This window comes from Spermophilus citellus, assembly GCF_964194105.1.
Source record: "Spermophilus citellus genome assembly, chromosome: 17".
Lineage (NCBI taxonomy): Eukaryota > Metazoa > Chordata > Mammalia > Rodentia > Sciuridae > Spermophilus > Spermophilus citellus.
Genome location: NC_138199.1, coordinates 4,149,869 through 4,161,464, shown reverse-complemented (window position 1 = coordinate 4,161,464; position 11,596 = coordinate 4,149,869). Strand labels below are relative to the sequence as shown.

General features: G+C 42.1%; 1 pseudogene across 1 annotated transcript; it reads left to right on the top strand.

Annotated features, from left to right (window-relative positions):
* The first annotated feature begins 537 nt into the window (after positions 1 to 537).
* On the top strand, positions 538 to 2,836 carry LOC308635507 (myotubularin-related protein 9-like; annotated as a pseudogene). Its single transcript has 2 exons — positions 538 to 896; positions 1,463 to 2,836. The product of its transcript is annotated as a myotubularin-related protein 9-like (transcript).
* Positions 2,837 to 11,596: the final 8,760 nt, after the last annotated feature.

The following is an 11,596-nucleotide window of genomic DNA, read 5'->3' as shown; positions in this document are numbered from 1 at the left end:
GGGGGGCTCTCTGGGGGCGCGAGGCTGGAGTCTCCCTCGGTACCTGCAGCCTCCCCCGCGGGACCCGGACCCTTCAAGCCGCGGCGCTCCCCGCCCCGGGCACCTGCCGGTACCGCCAGAGCCCGCCAACCCGCACCGCCCCTCACGCTGGCTCCCGCCCGCCTACCAGCCCCCGACCCCGGCCCCAGCCCCAACTCACCCTCCGTTGGGGAAAGAAGAAGAAATAGCGGCTCTCCGGGGGCGGCGTCTCTAGGAGCAAAACCACGGATCCGCGCTCAAAAACCGCAACCGCCGCGCCTCAGAGGCCAGGATGGCGCGGGGCGGGGCCAGAGGACGCACGTGGCTGGGGCTTGGGGCGTGGCCTACCCCGAGGGGGAGGAGCGGACCTTAGGTTCCACGCTCTAGGGGTGGGGCCAAGTAGCGGGACTCGCAGGGAAGAAAGTGGGGACAAGAGCTGGCAGCTCACTCCAGGCGGCGGTGAAGCTGGCGGGCCTGGTGGCGGTGGCCCTCCCTGTGGCCAAGCCCCGGGCCTGGGTGATGAGGAGGAGCAGCAGGGGCTGGCCACTGTGGAGCCCGCGGGCCTCCGGGCGCTCACGCTGTCTGGGGGCGGGGCGGGGCCTCCCCCTCCCAGGGGCCTCCCCTTCCCCACCCCCACCCCCACCCCCACCTGCCAACCCAGCGCTTGTAAATGCCTGGAGGTCCTGGGCTCAGCGGGCGTCTGGTCCCAGCTGCTGGAGGAACAAGGAGTATGGGAAGCTGATTAAGACCCCATGGATGGACAACGTGGTGCTGCACCGGCCCTTCTGTCTGGCTGAGGAGGGGACCCTGTGTCTGATGGCCACCACCTCATCCTGTCCTCACCTCAGGACAACACAGAGGAGCTGTGGAACCACCTAGTGCAACCAGTATGGAAATCAGTATGGCGATTTCTCGAAAGACTAGGATTGGACCCAACATATGATCCTGCTGTAGCATGCTTCAGTATCTATGCAAAAGAATTAAAATTAGCATAGTCTAAAGATATCTATATGCCTCTGTTTATACAGCATGATTTGCAATAACCATGTCGTAGAACCAGCCTGGATGTCCATCAGCGGATAAACGGATAAAGAAAATGTGGTGTATATGCTCAGTGGAGTTTTACTCAGCCATAAAGAGGAATGGAATTATGCTATTTATAGACATCATGTTAAGTGAAAATAAGCCAGACTCAGAAAGCCAAGGGTCATATGTTTTCTCTTTTGTGTAGAAGGTAGAGAGGAAAAAAGTAGAGAGATCTTATGACAACAGAAGGTATAGGGAGGGGGTCGGGGGAGGGAGAAGGAAAGGGACAAGAGAAGTAGTGGGGAATGAAGTTGATACAGTTGTGTTTCGTGCCTGTATGAATATGTCACAATGAATCCCACTATTGTGTACAATTATTATGCACCAATAAACTTTTAAAAATAATAAAAAAACCCATCGTGCTGTCGACAATCAATTTGTGGGATTGCTGGATATCATCATGATAAAACATAATGATTCTCCAATTATTGGGTTGGATAGTCTTGGAATGGAGGAACGTTTTAAATATAGCCAGAACTACTGAGGCATTGTCTACCCTGGACTCTGATGTACCCTTTCTTCTATGGGCCCAGATTTGAGGTGATAGAGGAGGGTTCCTTGCTTCCTTCCTGAGCAAGAGTGTGAACTCTACTCTTCAGCTACCAGTGAATGAAGACTAAGCTATGGCAATAAGGAATTTGCTATCTGCCCTTGCTATCTGACCAATTGTCATAGTGCCCAAATCCATTGATGATGAAGCTCTTCCAAAGGTACCTATATTGGACACACAGGGTACATTCCAGTATTCAGCTATTCTCATTTTTTAAAAAATGAAATGATAATTATGCAAAATGGTCAGTCACTCACTGGCACAAATGGGAGAAGGCACAAGGAAGATGAGACACTGATAAATGCTACCCTCAGGGCAGAACACATGACTACATCATTGACACTTGTAGTCTGAATGTGGCACAGCAAGCTAGAGCCAAAGGAGGTGACTTTGAACAGGAAGCCATTACCCCCAGTGGAGGCAATTTCCTAAGTCCATTGAGAGGTATCACAGCCTAACCAAACTTGTGGAAGTTTGCGATGACCAAACATATAACATGGACCCATGGCTCAGTAAGTTGGAGGCCTCCGACTGGCTGACTGGTGGCCAAGAGATTCTGACCACTGCCTGCCTAGCCCCTCAGTGCATCCACAGGGAGGGAGCATCAGTCCTGATTCATGGAGCAGAAGGAACTGACTCTATCCTGTGGGCAGCTTCCCTGGCTCAGTTCATTTTGGAACCACAGAGACAGATTGTCTGAGGTTTCAAGGCTTCAGACAGAGAGTGGCTTCAGGCTCCTCACTCCTTCCAACACCACTGTGCACAGTCTGCCTATTGCAGTAGCAAGCAGAAGTGGGCAGCGCCTGTAGTTCTTCTCTTTTTGGGGGGCTGTGTGTGGCTACTCTGTGAGTTCCCTTGTTCTTTAGGGTTTAAGGAGCATTTCCTCATGCTCTTTGAGCATGCATATGCCTCCCAGTTTGGAACATTTATGGGCAAAAACGAAAGTGAAAGATATAATTTCAATTCCAGCAGAAAACAGTATCTCTGTGGTCCAGGGTCAAAAGGCCCAGTGAGCTGAGAATTTTCCTAGGATGGAACCCCTTCTCTAAGTACGTGGATCAAGTATATGAGGAAATGGTGAACATCATTGAATACAACAGGGAGTTACAAGCAGAGGTCAACATCCTGAGGACACAGTTGGTGGAACTGGAAACAGAGGATGAGCTGCAGGAGAGTTCCTGAAACCCCCCAGCATCCTAAAGACCTTCAGGGCAGAGTCCTCCTCTTTCTGTCTCTTCCTGTAGTTCACTTGTACTCCATATCCTTAAACTTAAGGATTTGGACATGGGATCAGTCTGATCTCATACTCTCTCAGCACTGTAGAAATGTTACCCACTATGATCACAATTTTATGTGGCATAGTAGGCCTTTCCTTTGGAAGCAGGAAGGAGATGCCAGTCATTTTATTTTACATGGAATTGGTGACCTATTTAATGGCATTTATGTTACATATCATTTCTCCAAAACTCCCCTCCTTGTACCATTTCCAAACAGATCTCCAGAGCAGGTCAAGATATGATTAGATCACTCTATGGAGTATTTGGTGGATTAACAAAAGGGTCAGGCTTTTAAGCACTCGTGGTATAGAAATTTTAAATTAAATTGGTTAATAAACCAAAAATTCTGTTAATATGCCTTTTCCATCTTTACAACGTAAAATAACCATTTTGGACTAACAAAGTTGAATTCATTCTCATTCTGGATTGTCAAGAAAGGAAAATTGGAATCCTTGTTCAAGGCACCTTCTTTCAGCAAGGGCGGTAGGAATGGTCCTCTCATATTTACATGAAGAAGAATTAAATTTATTTAAAGAGTAGACACTAAAAATATGTGCAATATGGAATTCAAGTAGGAATTTGTTATTAAGAGAGAACTGTTACTATTGAATTTGTTTTTCAGGTTATGACCATGCATATAAAATGTATCAAATGCTGGATGTATAATTAAATCTTCATTTAGAATAAGGTTAATTTGTTAAAATTAAGCTACGAATATATTTTCTTTCCTTAAACCAGAGATGCACTGCCCTCGTCAGAAGTTCTGATTGCACTGATTTATATTTGTATGTGTGTGTTTTTAAGTATTCTAAGCATTTACTAAGACTGTGGTTATTAAAACTTTCACGGTGGCTAGAGCCATTTGCAAGTTTATCTTGACTCCACTGATGTACTCATTATGTGCTAGAAAAATAGATTTTAACTGGAGGTGGAGATTTTTAAATATGATGCAGCTCTGTTCAAACTTCAGAAGCAGTTCTGAGTGTCTGGGTGTTAAGAACAGCACCGCTGTGCTCGCGCTCTGCCATCTTGTCTGTAACTGTAGCGCTGCATGTCTGGGATGCAGCACCGCCCAGGTGTGTTTCTACCTATGGCACTGCTCATTTTAACACAGACCATCCATTCTAGTTTTCCTTACAAGGAAAGTTGGAGAGTAATCTTAAGACTATTTTGGCACCATCTGTAAATAATGGTTTCAGTGTGTAACAGAGCATTGGACCCTGCTGCAGAGTTATGTGTTGAGGTAAAAACATAACTTTCAAAAATGTACTCTAGAAAAATTTATGACCTCATTCAGGAGCCTTAGAAAATAGCAGATGTTTTCTGTCTCAAATTTCCCAAATTTACTCTCTCTCTTTTTCTTTTTTTCTTTTTTCTTTTTTCTTTTTGCCTTCCACAGACTTGTGCAAAAAGCTAGGTAACAGCCAAGAGTGAAATTCTTTGGTAAATTTTCCTTCCTTCTTCTCTAAGCTGTTTTGTTCTTGGCTTATTTTCTTGACTGTAGTTATGGGTCCTGTTCCACTGACACCTTCACAAAAGACTAAGGGAAGGAGCTTTAGAGGCTTTCTCCCTTGCTGTCCATGTCTCCGTGTGCTATGAAATGTCTGAGTTTTGAAAAAGAAGAAACAGCCTCGCTTTCTGGTGGATCCTCAGAATTCCTTGTGTTGGTTCCTTGACCTGTTTGTTTTCCCTTATTTTTATCTCAAGGCTACATATGAAAAAAGAGCCTGTTTCTTTTCAACTAATGGGCTGATAAGGAGAACTATCTGGAGATTTCGGTGATGGTTCTTTAGAAGCAACTTCCACTGCGTGTGCTGATCAGCTGCAGGGCTTCCACGGGTGGAAACTTGGAAGGGAATTGTTGTTAGGCTTGGTCATGGGAAACTCATGAGCCATCAGTTGACACCCGTCTTCTGATGTGTGAGCCAGAGACAGTCATAGGCTAGTATTCCAGTTTCTTTTTGTTTCTCCTTTGAGACTGCAGTCATCACTGTTTTGACAAGTTTGTGGGATTTTTGTTTTTATTTTTTTGGGGGGGTACAGAGGATTATCTCAGAGGTACTCGACCACTGAGCCACTTCTCCAGCCCTATTTTGTATTTAGAGTCGGTGTCTCAGTGACTTGCATAGTGCCTTGCTTTTGCTGAAGCTGACGTTGAACTCGCGATCCTCCTGCCTCAGCCTCCCAAGCCACTGGGATTACAGACAAGTTTCTGTTTTAATGTTAATTTATAAGTAGGAATTAACCAAACCTGAAATCTGTTTGCAAGTAGTAAAAATAAACTTCAGTATCAGTGCACTTTCAAAAGGTTCACTTAATAATATAAATATTAGTTTCCCCAAATTTGGGAACCCTGTTGAGAACAAGTGCATAGGGCTGGGGTCATAGCTCAGTGGTAGAGCACTTGCCTAGCATGTGTGAGGCACTGGGTTCAATTCTCAGCACCACATATAGATAAATAAATAAAATAAAGGTCATTGACAAATGAAAAATTTTTAAAAAATATGTGCATTGTCACTATTGTTTGAAAAACGGTTTCTGGCAATACTATTAAGTTACCTCTCTTGGGTAAGGAGAATAAATAACAATGGATACACCCATGAAAAAATACTTGTTGGCCAAAGGGCTGTGGCGCTCCGCGGGCCAGTACCCGGTTTCAGAACGGTCACCGTGTGCCGCAGTCTGGCTGGGCACAAATCACGAGCCATTCAAGAAGGAACAAACTTTATTTCCGACTCACGCGAATGCCACCCATGCGGTCCTTCCAGGCACCCCACTCCAACCGGAACTCCCTCCACCGGAACTCCACCCACCAATTCGGACTCTCCAGGAATTCCCACAAGAGCTCAACCGGAACTCAACGGGAACTCCGAGAGAACTCAAAAGTATACACAGCTTAGCTTAATTATCATCATGTTAATGGCTTGCTGGCGTCACTTCTCAATCATTACTTCTGGCAAAATGCCAGGGGCCATTCCGACTCTGCGGGGGCTCTCAGCATCTTCCCCCTTTTGTTTAATTAAACACCAAGCATGTGGCTTAGGGACCGTGCCTGTCTTAGGTTGTCCAATACTACATATGGTCCTTACCCATCATTGGATGAGCTGACCTCAAGGCGTCAGCCTCCTGTCTTAGGTTGGTACCACTGCAATTGGATCTTACCCATCACTGACTACCAGTCCAGCATACAGCCATACTTGTGGATAGGCCTTTGCACCAGTGGGGGGGTGAGGGTTCTTTGCCTCACCTCTGTTGGCCCCCAAATTTGGCCTTTGCACCAGTGGGGGAGTGAGGTTCTTTGCCTCACCTCTGTTGGCCCCCAAATTTGGCCTTTACAAGCAGAAGGGAGGAGGATGCAAAATGCCACGACACCAAGCCAAATGACTGTTCCTTTTGAAAAAAATTGTACCACCGATGACACCGTCAGCAAAGATACCCTAGCACTACCACAATTCGCTGCACCAATAGATAGTTCAAAATGCATACGAGTGATACATAGTCCAGGCAAGTCCTGCAAGCAATTCAAAGCAGAGGAATCTATTAATATGTCCATTTCCTCTCAAAGTAAATCGACTCCTTCATTGAGCATCACTTGTTGATGCATCAGTTTATACAGTTTGTTGTGATAGCTATCCAGAAGCTGTAGTTTGGTTTTATCTTTGTCTTCACTGGAACTGGGATGAAGATAGGAATTCTGGCAATGATGGCCAAAAAAAAAAATTATGTAACATACCAGCAGGCACTAAGAAAACAATTTTCTGAACAATTTACATTATCCTGAACAGAATTATTAAATATAATGAAAAGGAAAGGTGAAAGTAAACAAACAGATCCGTTAACTTCCTTTTTTGTTCACATTTTAAAACAATCCTCAACAGCTGTTTACCCAATTTAAATTAAACCATTTAAATCACATGAATAATAAAAAAAATATTTGGATCCATTTTTTCATGAGCGCTCCTCATATATGATATATGGACATACGCACATACAGACATGCAACAAAAAACACAAGAGTGCATATACAACACATAATAGTAAAGGCCTTGTAGCTTTTTACAGGTGAAATCCCCATTGCAATGCTCAAAAACTCCACAGTCAAAAAATAAAACTGATCAGAAAAACATTAACCTATGTCTGTATGAGCTCAAAAAACAAAACAAAACTTCAGGATGTGGGAAAGGGCAATAATAAAATAGATATTGAAAAAAGCATCCTGGTTACCACCTGGGTTTTACTCTTATTTGGATATCCCATCCTTTTTCCTGTAACTTGCATATGGGTCTGAAGGTATTCCCATGAGCAAGCCCCAAGGTTTCTTACATTTGAAATAGGCTTTAATGGTGTTCATTATTCATTAGCCTCCTGGTGTGGGAGAACCACTGTCGCAGATGTAAGGATAGCCAAACTGGAGTTCTGGATATCAGCTGTTATGGATTTGAGCCAAATCATCTTCTTTTTGGTCTGTAGAAATAGCTGTAGTTAGTCTCTCTGGAATCCAATTCAGCTGCTGTTCTCCCTGTGGAAACACACAAACAGATCCCCGACTCCAGACAATCAATGGGTCAGAACCTTTTCATTGTCCTGTTAGAATATCCTTCCAAAGTACCTTAGGCTTATGCACATTTTTTGGACACATGTGCCTTTCTGCAGCACTAAGCCCTGATGAATCCAAATTTTAAAAGTTTAGAGTAAAAAGTGTTATTTTAAGTTTATCTTTGGGGGACATATACCCCTTCCCAATTCCCTCTTTTTGCTTTAATAAGTACATTTTAATAGTTTGATGAGCTCTTTCAACTACGCCTTGTCCCTGTGGATTGTATGGGATTCCTGTTATATGAGTAATGCCAAATGATGAGCAAAATTGTTTAAAAGAAGTAGAAGTATAGCCAGGGCCATTATCTGTTTTTAACTGTTTTAAAACACCCACAGTGGCAAAATTTTGTAAGCAATGAGCTATAATATCTTTAGTTTTTTCTGTGGCATGAAGGGAGCCCATCAAAAATCTGGAAGAAGTATCAACTGTAACATGCAAATATTTTAATTTTCCAAATTCTGGCAAGTGTGTGACATCCATCTGCCGAGTATGGTTAGGTATCAGTCCTCTAAGGATTGACTCCAAGTTTAACTTGTGGTAAAAAGATCACACAATTTTGACATTGTTTTATTTTTTGTCTAGCTTGTACCTTAGTTATTTTAAAATGCTTTTGTAAAGTATTAGCATTGACATGGAACCTTTTATGAAAATTTGTATCTTCTTCGAGTGTACAGAAAATATGTATGTCATGTGTAGTTTTATCTGCTAAATCGTTGCCCAAACTAAGGTCTCCAGGCAATCCTGTATGTGCCCTGATATGTCCTATAAAGAATGGATCTTTTCTGTCCCAGATTAGACTTTGTATAGTGGAAAACAAAAAGAAAACAGTAGAAGAAGGGGAAATCCTACCAGCATCTTCAAGGGATACTATAGCATTAACTATATACTGACTATCGGAAAATAAATAAATACAGAATCTTTAAACATCACAAAAGCTTGTAATACTGCATTAAGCTCTACCTTTTGAGCTGATTGTTTGGGTAATAAAAATGTAAAAGTTTGATCAGGGGTAACTACTGCTGCTGTACCATTATTTGACCCATCTTGATCAGGGGTAACTAGTGCTGCTATACATTATTTGATCCATCAGTGAATATATTTGGAGCATTCATGATAGGTGTTTTTTTATTTTCATTTTTGGAAAAACTACAGGATGAGAAGACCAAAAAGACAATAAAGGATTAGATGGCACGTGGTTATCAAATGAAACATTAGATTTACACATGAGTATTGCCCAAGTATTTAACTCATTAGCTAACTCATCAATTTGATCCATAGTATATGGAGTAATAATTTTATTGGGAGAAATTCCAAACATTCCCTTTGCTGCTTTTATTCCTTTGAGTATTAATTGTCCTACAGCCTCAGGATACCTAGTAAGAATAATGTTAGGAGAATTAGATGTATCCATAATAATGGACCTTCTTGCCAAAATACTCCTGTAGGAATATATTCTGTTGGTAGTACAATAAATAATAAAGGCAAACTTATATCAATTATATCCAAATGCATATTTTCCATATATGTTTCAATGATTTTGAATGCCTTTCTTGCTTCAGGCGTTAACATTCGGGGTGAATTTGGATCTGATGGACCTTTTAGGATATCAAATAAAGGTCCCAACTCTCCTGTTGGTATGCCTAGATAAGGCCTTATCCAATTTATGTCTTCTAATAACTTTTGAAAGTCATTAAGTGATTTGAGTTGATCTACTCGTATTTGAATTTTTGGTGGACGGACCATGGTTGAGGATAATAGACATCCAAAATAACTGGAAAATTTAATTGTACTTTATCTATTGCTACCTCTAGATTATAATTTTTTAATAATTTTGTAAGTGTGGCATAACATTCTAACAATGTGCTTTTATCTTTGTGTGCTAATAATACATCATCCATATAGTGAAATATTTGTAGTTCAGGATTTTGATTTCTAAGTGGCTGGATTACTTTGTTAACATAAATTTGACACATATTTGGGCTGTTAGCCATCCCTTGAGGGAGTACTTTCCCATTCATATCTCTGATCAGGACCTTCATGATTCAGTGAAGGGATAGTAAATGCAAAACGTGGACTATCCTCAGGATGAATTGGAATTGAAAAAAAACAATCTTTAATATCTATAACTAAAACATACCAGGTTTTTGGCAAAGCAGACAATTGAGGAATCCCCAATTGAGCAGGTCCCCATAATAACCATCTCATTATTAATGGCTCTTAAATCTTGCAATAATCTCCATTTACCAGATCTTTTTGATGACAAAAATGGGAGTATTATGGGGAAATACAGAAGGTTGTATATGTCCTTCCGCTAATTGTTGTTTGACCAGGTCATGGGCTGCTTGTATATTTTCTTTAGTCAGGGGCCACTGAGGAACCCATACTGGTCTTTCTGATTTCCAAGTAATTTTTATTGTCTCAGTGGCCCTTTCTGAAAATCCAACCCATGTTTGTCTGTTTCTTGATCTATTTGTATTGGTGCTGCTATACCTTGTTCTTTTTCTAATCTTTTTTCTTTCCTAAAACCTTGTCTAGCCCTAATAGTGGGTGCATTTTGATTGATGTTATTTGTTAATGTTAGTCCTAATTGATCTAGGACATCTCATCCCCATAAATTTGCAGGGAGATGATCCAATACATATGGTTGTATAGTTCCTTCACATCTCTCAGGATCCTTCCAATCTAATACCATTGCACTTCTATGGGGATTAGTTGCCACTCCTAGGCCTCGAAGCATTTGAGTGATGATGCTAAGGTCTGCACCTGTATCCAGTAGCCCATTAAATTCATGTCCTTGAATATTTAGTTTTAGCATGGGGCGAGAATCTAAATTTAAAGAAAGCATAGCCCAATCTACACCTGTGGAGCCTAATCCCTTGGAACATCTTTCTACAGAACTGGAAAATTTATCATGTAGGCTGGGTATTATTAGTAACTGTGCTATTCTTTCTCCTGGTGAAATTACTGATATACCCTTTGGAGAACTGGCTATAATTTTTATTTCACCTTCATAATCAGGATCAATTACCCCAAGACTTATCATAAGTCCTTTTAGAGTAGAAGAACTGCGTCCCAATAATAAGCCTACTGTTCCTTTGGGAAGAGGTCCTTTTACCCCTGTGGGAATGATTTGAACTCCCATCTCTGGAGTTAGTACTGTTCTGGCGGAGGCGCAGATGTCCAACCCTGTGCTCCCTGTGGTTTGTCTGATGAGGGATCTAATGGACAATGTGTCCTGGGCACAACCCTGATGGGATTGCTGGGTTCCTCCAGTGCTCCGTATATTTGTGGTTTTGGGCCCCGGAGCATTGGGCCCCCCTCTCCATTTTTTGGCAATGGAGCCCGATTCCCTTCTCCATGATATCGTGGATAAACACCAGGTCCTTGTTCATTTTTTGATAATGGAGTACCCTCTGTGGTGGTTTGAGAATGGCATTCATTAGCCCAATGTCTCCCTCTACGGCATCGTGGGCAAATACTCAGTTTTCTACTCCTTTGATACCTAGTTTTGTTAAACCCTCCTCCCATGGGGCAATTCCTTTTAAAATGTCCTGTTTGTTCACAATTGTAACATGTTCTTGGCTTGGTATCTAAAGCCTGTTTTACTGCAGTTGCCACGACTTGCCCTTGTTCATTAATGTCTCTACATAATTTAATATATGTGTTTCAATCTTCATGTTTCCATGGTCTAATGACTTCTCTGCACCAACAATTCGCTTGCTCATGAGCCAGTTGTTTTATTAATGGTATTGCTTGTTCTGTATTCCCCAAAACTCTGGTAGCTATTTGAATAAGCCTATCTACAAATTCAGCATAAGGTTCATTAGCTCCTTGTATTACCTTAGATAATTGACCTTGTAAACCTCCATGTCCTTGTAAAGTCTTCCATGCCCTAACCGCATCTACAGCAATTTCTATGTATACACCAGGATCAAGTGGTTCCTGAATTGTGCCCAGCCAGACTGCAGCAGCAGAGGGACACTGGGCAAGCCTTAGAGACACGGTGACTTGTCCAAAGTCATATGAGAGGACAGGAGGAGGAGCTGGGTTGAAACCTGTGTATGCTGA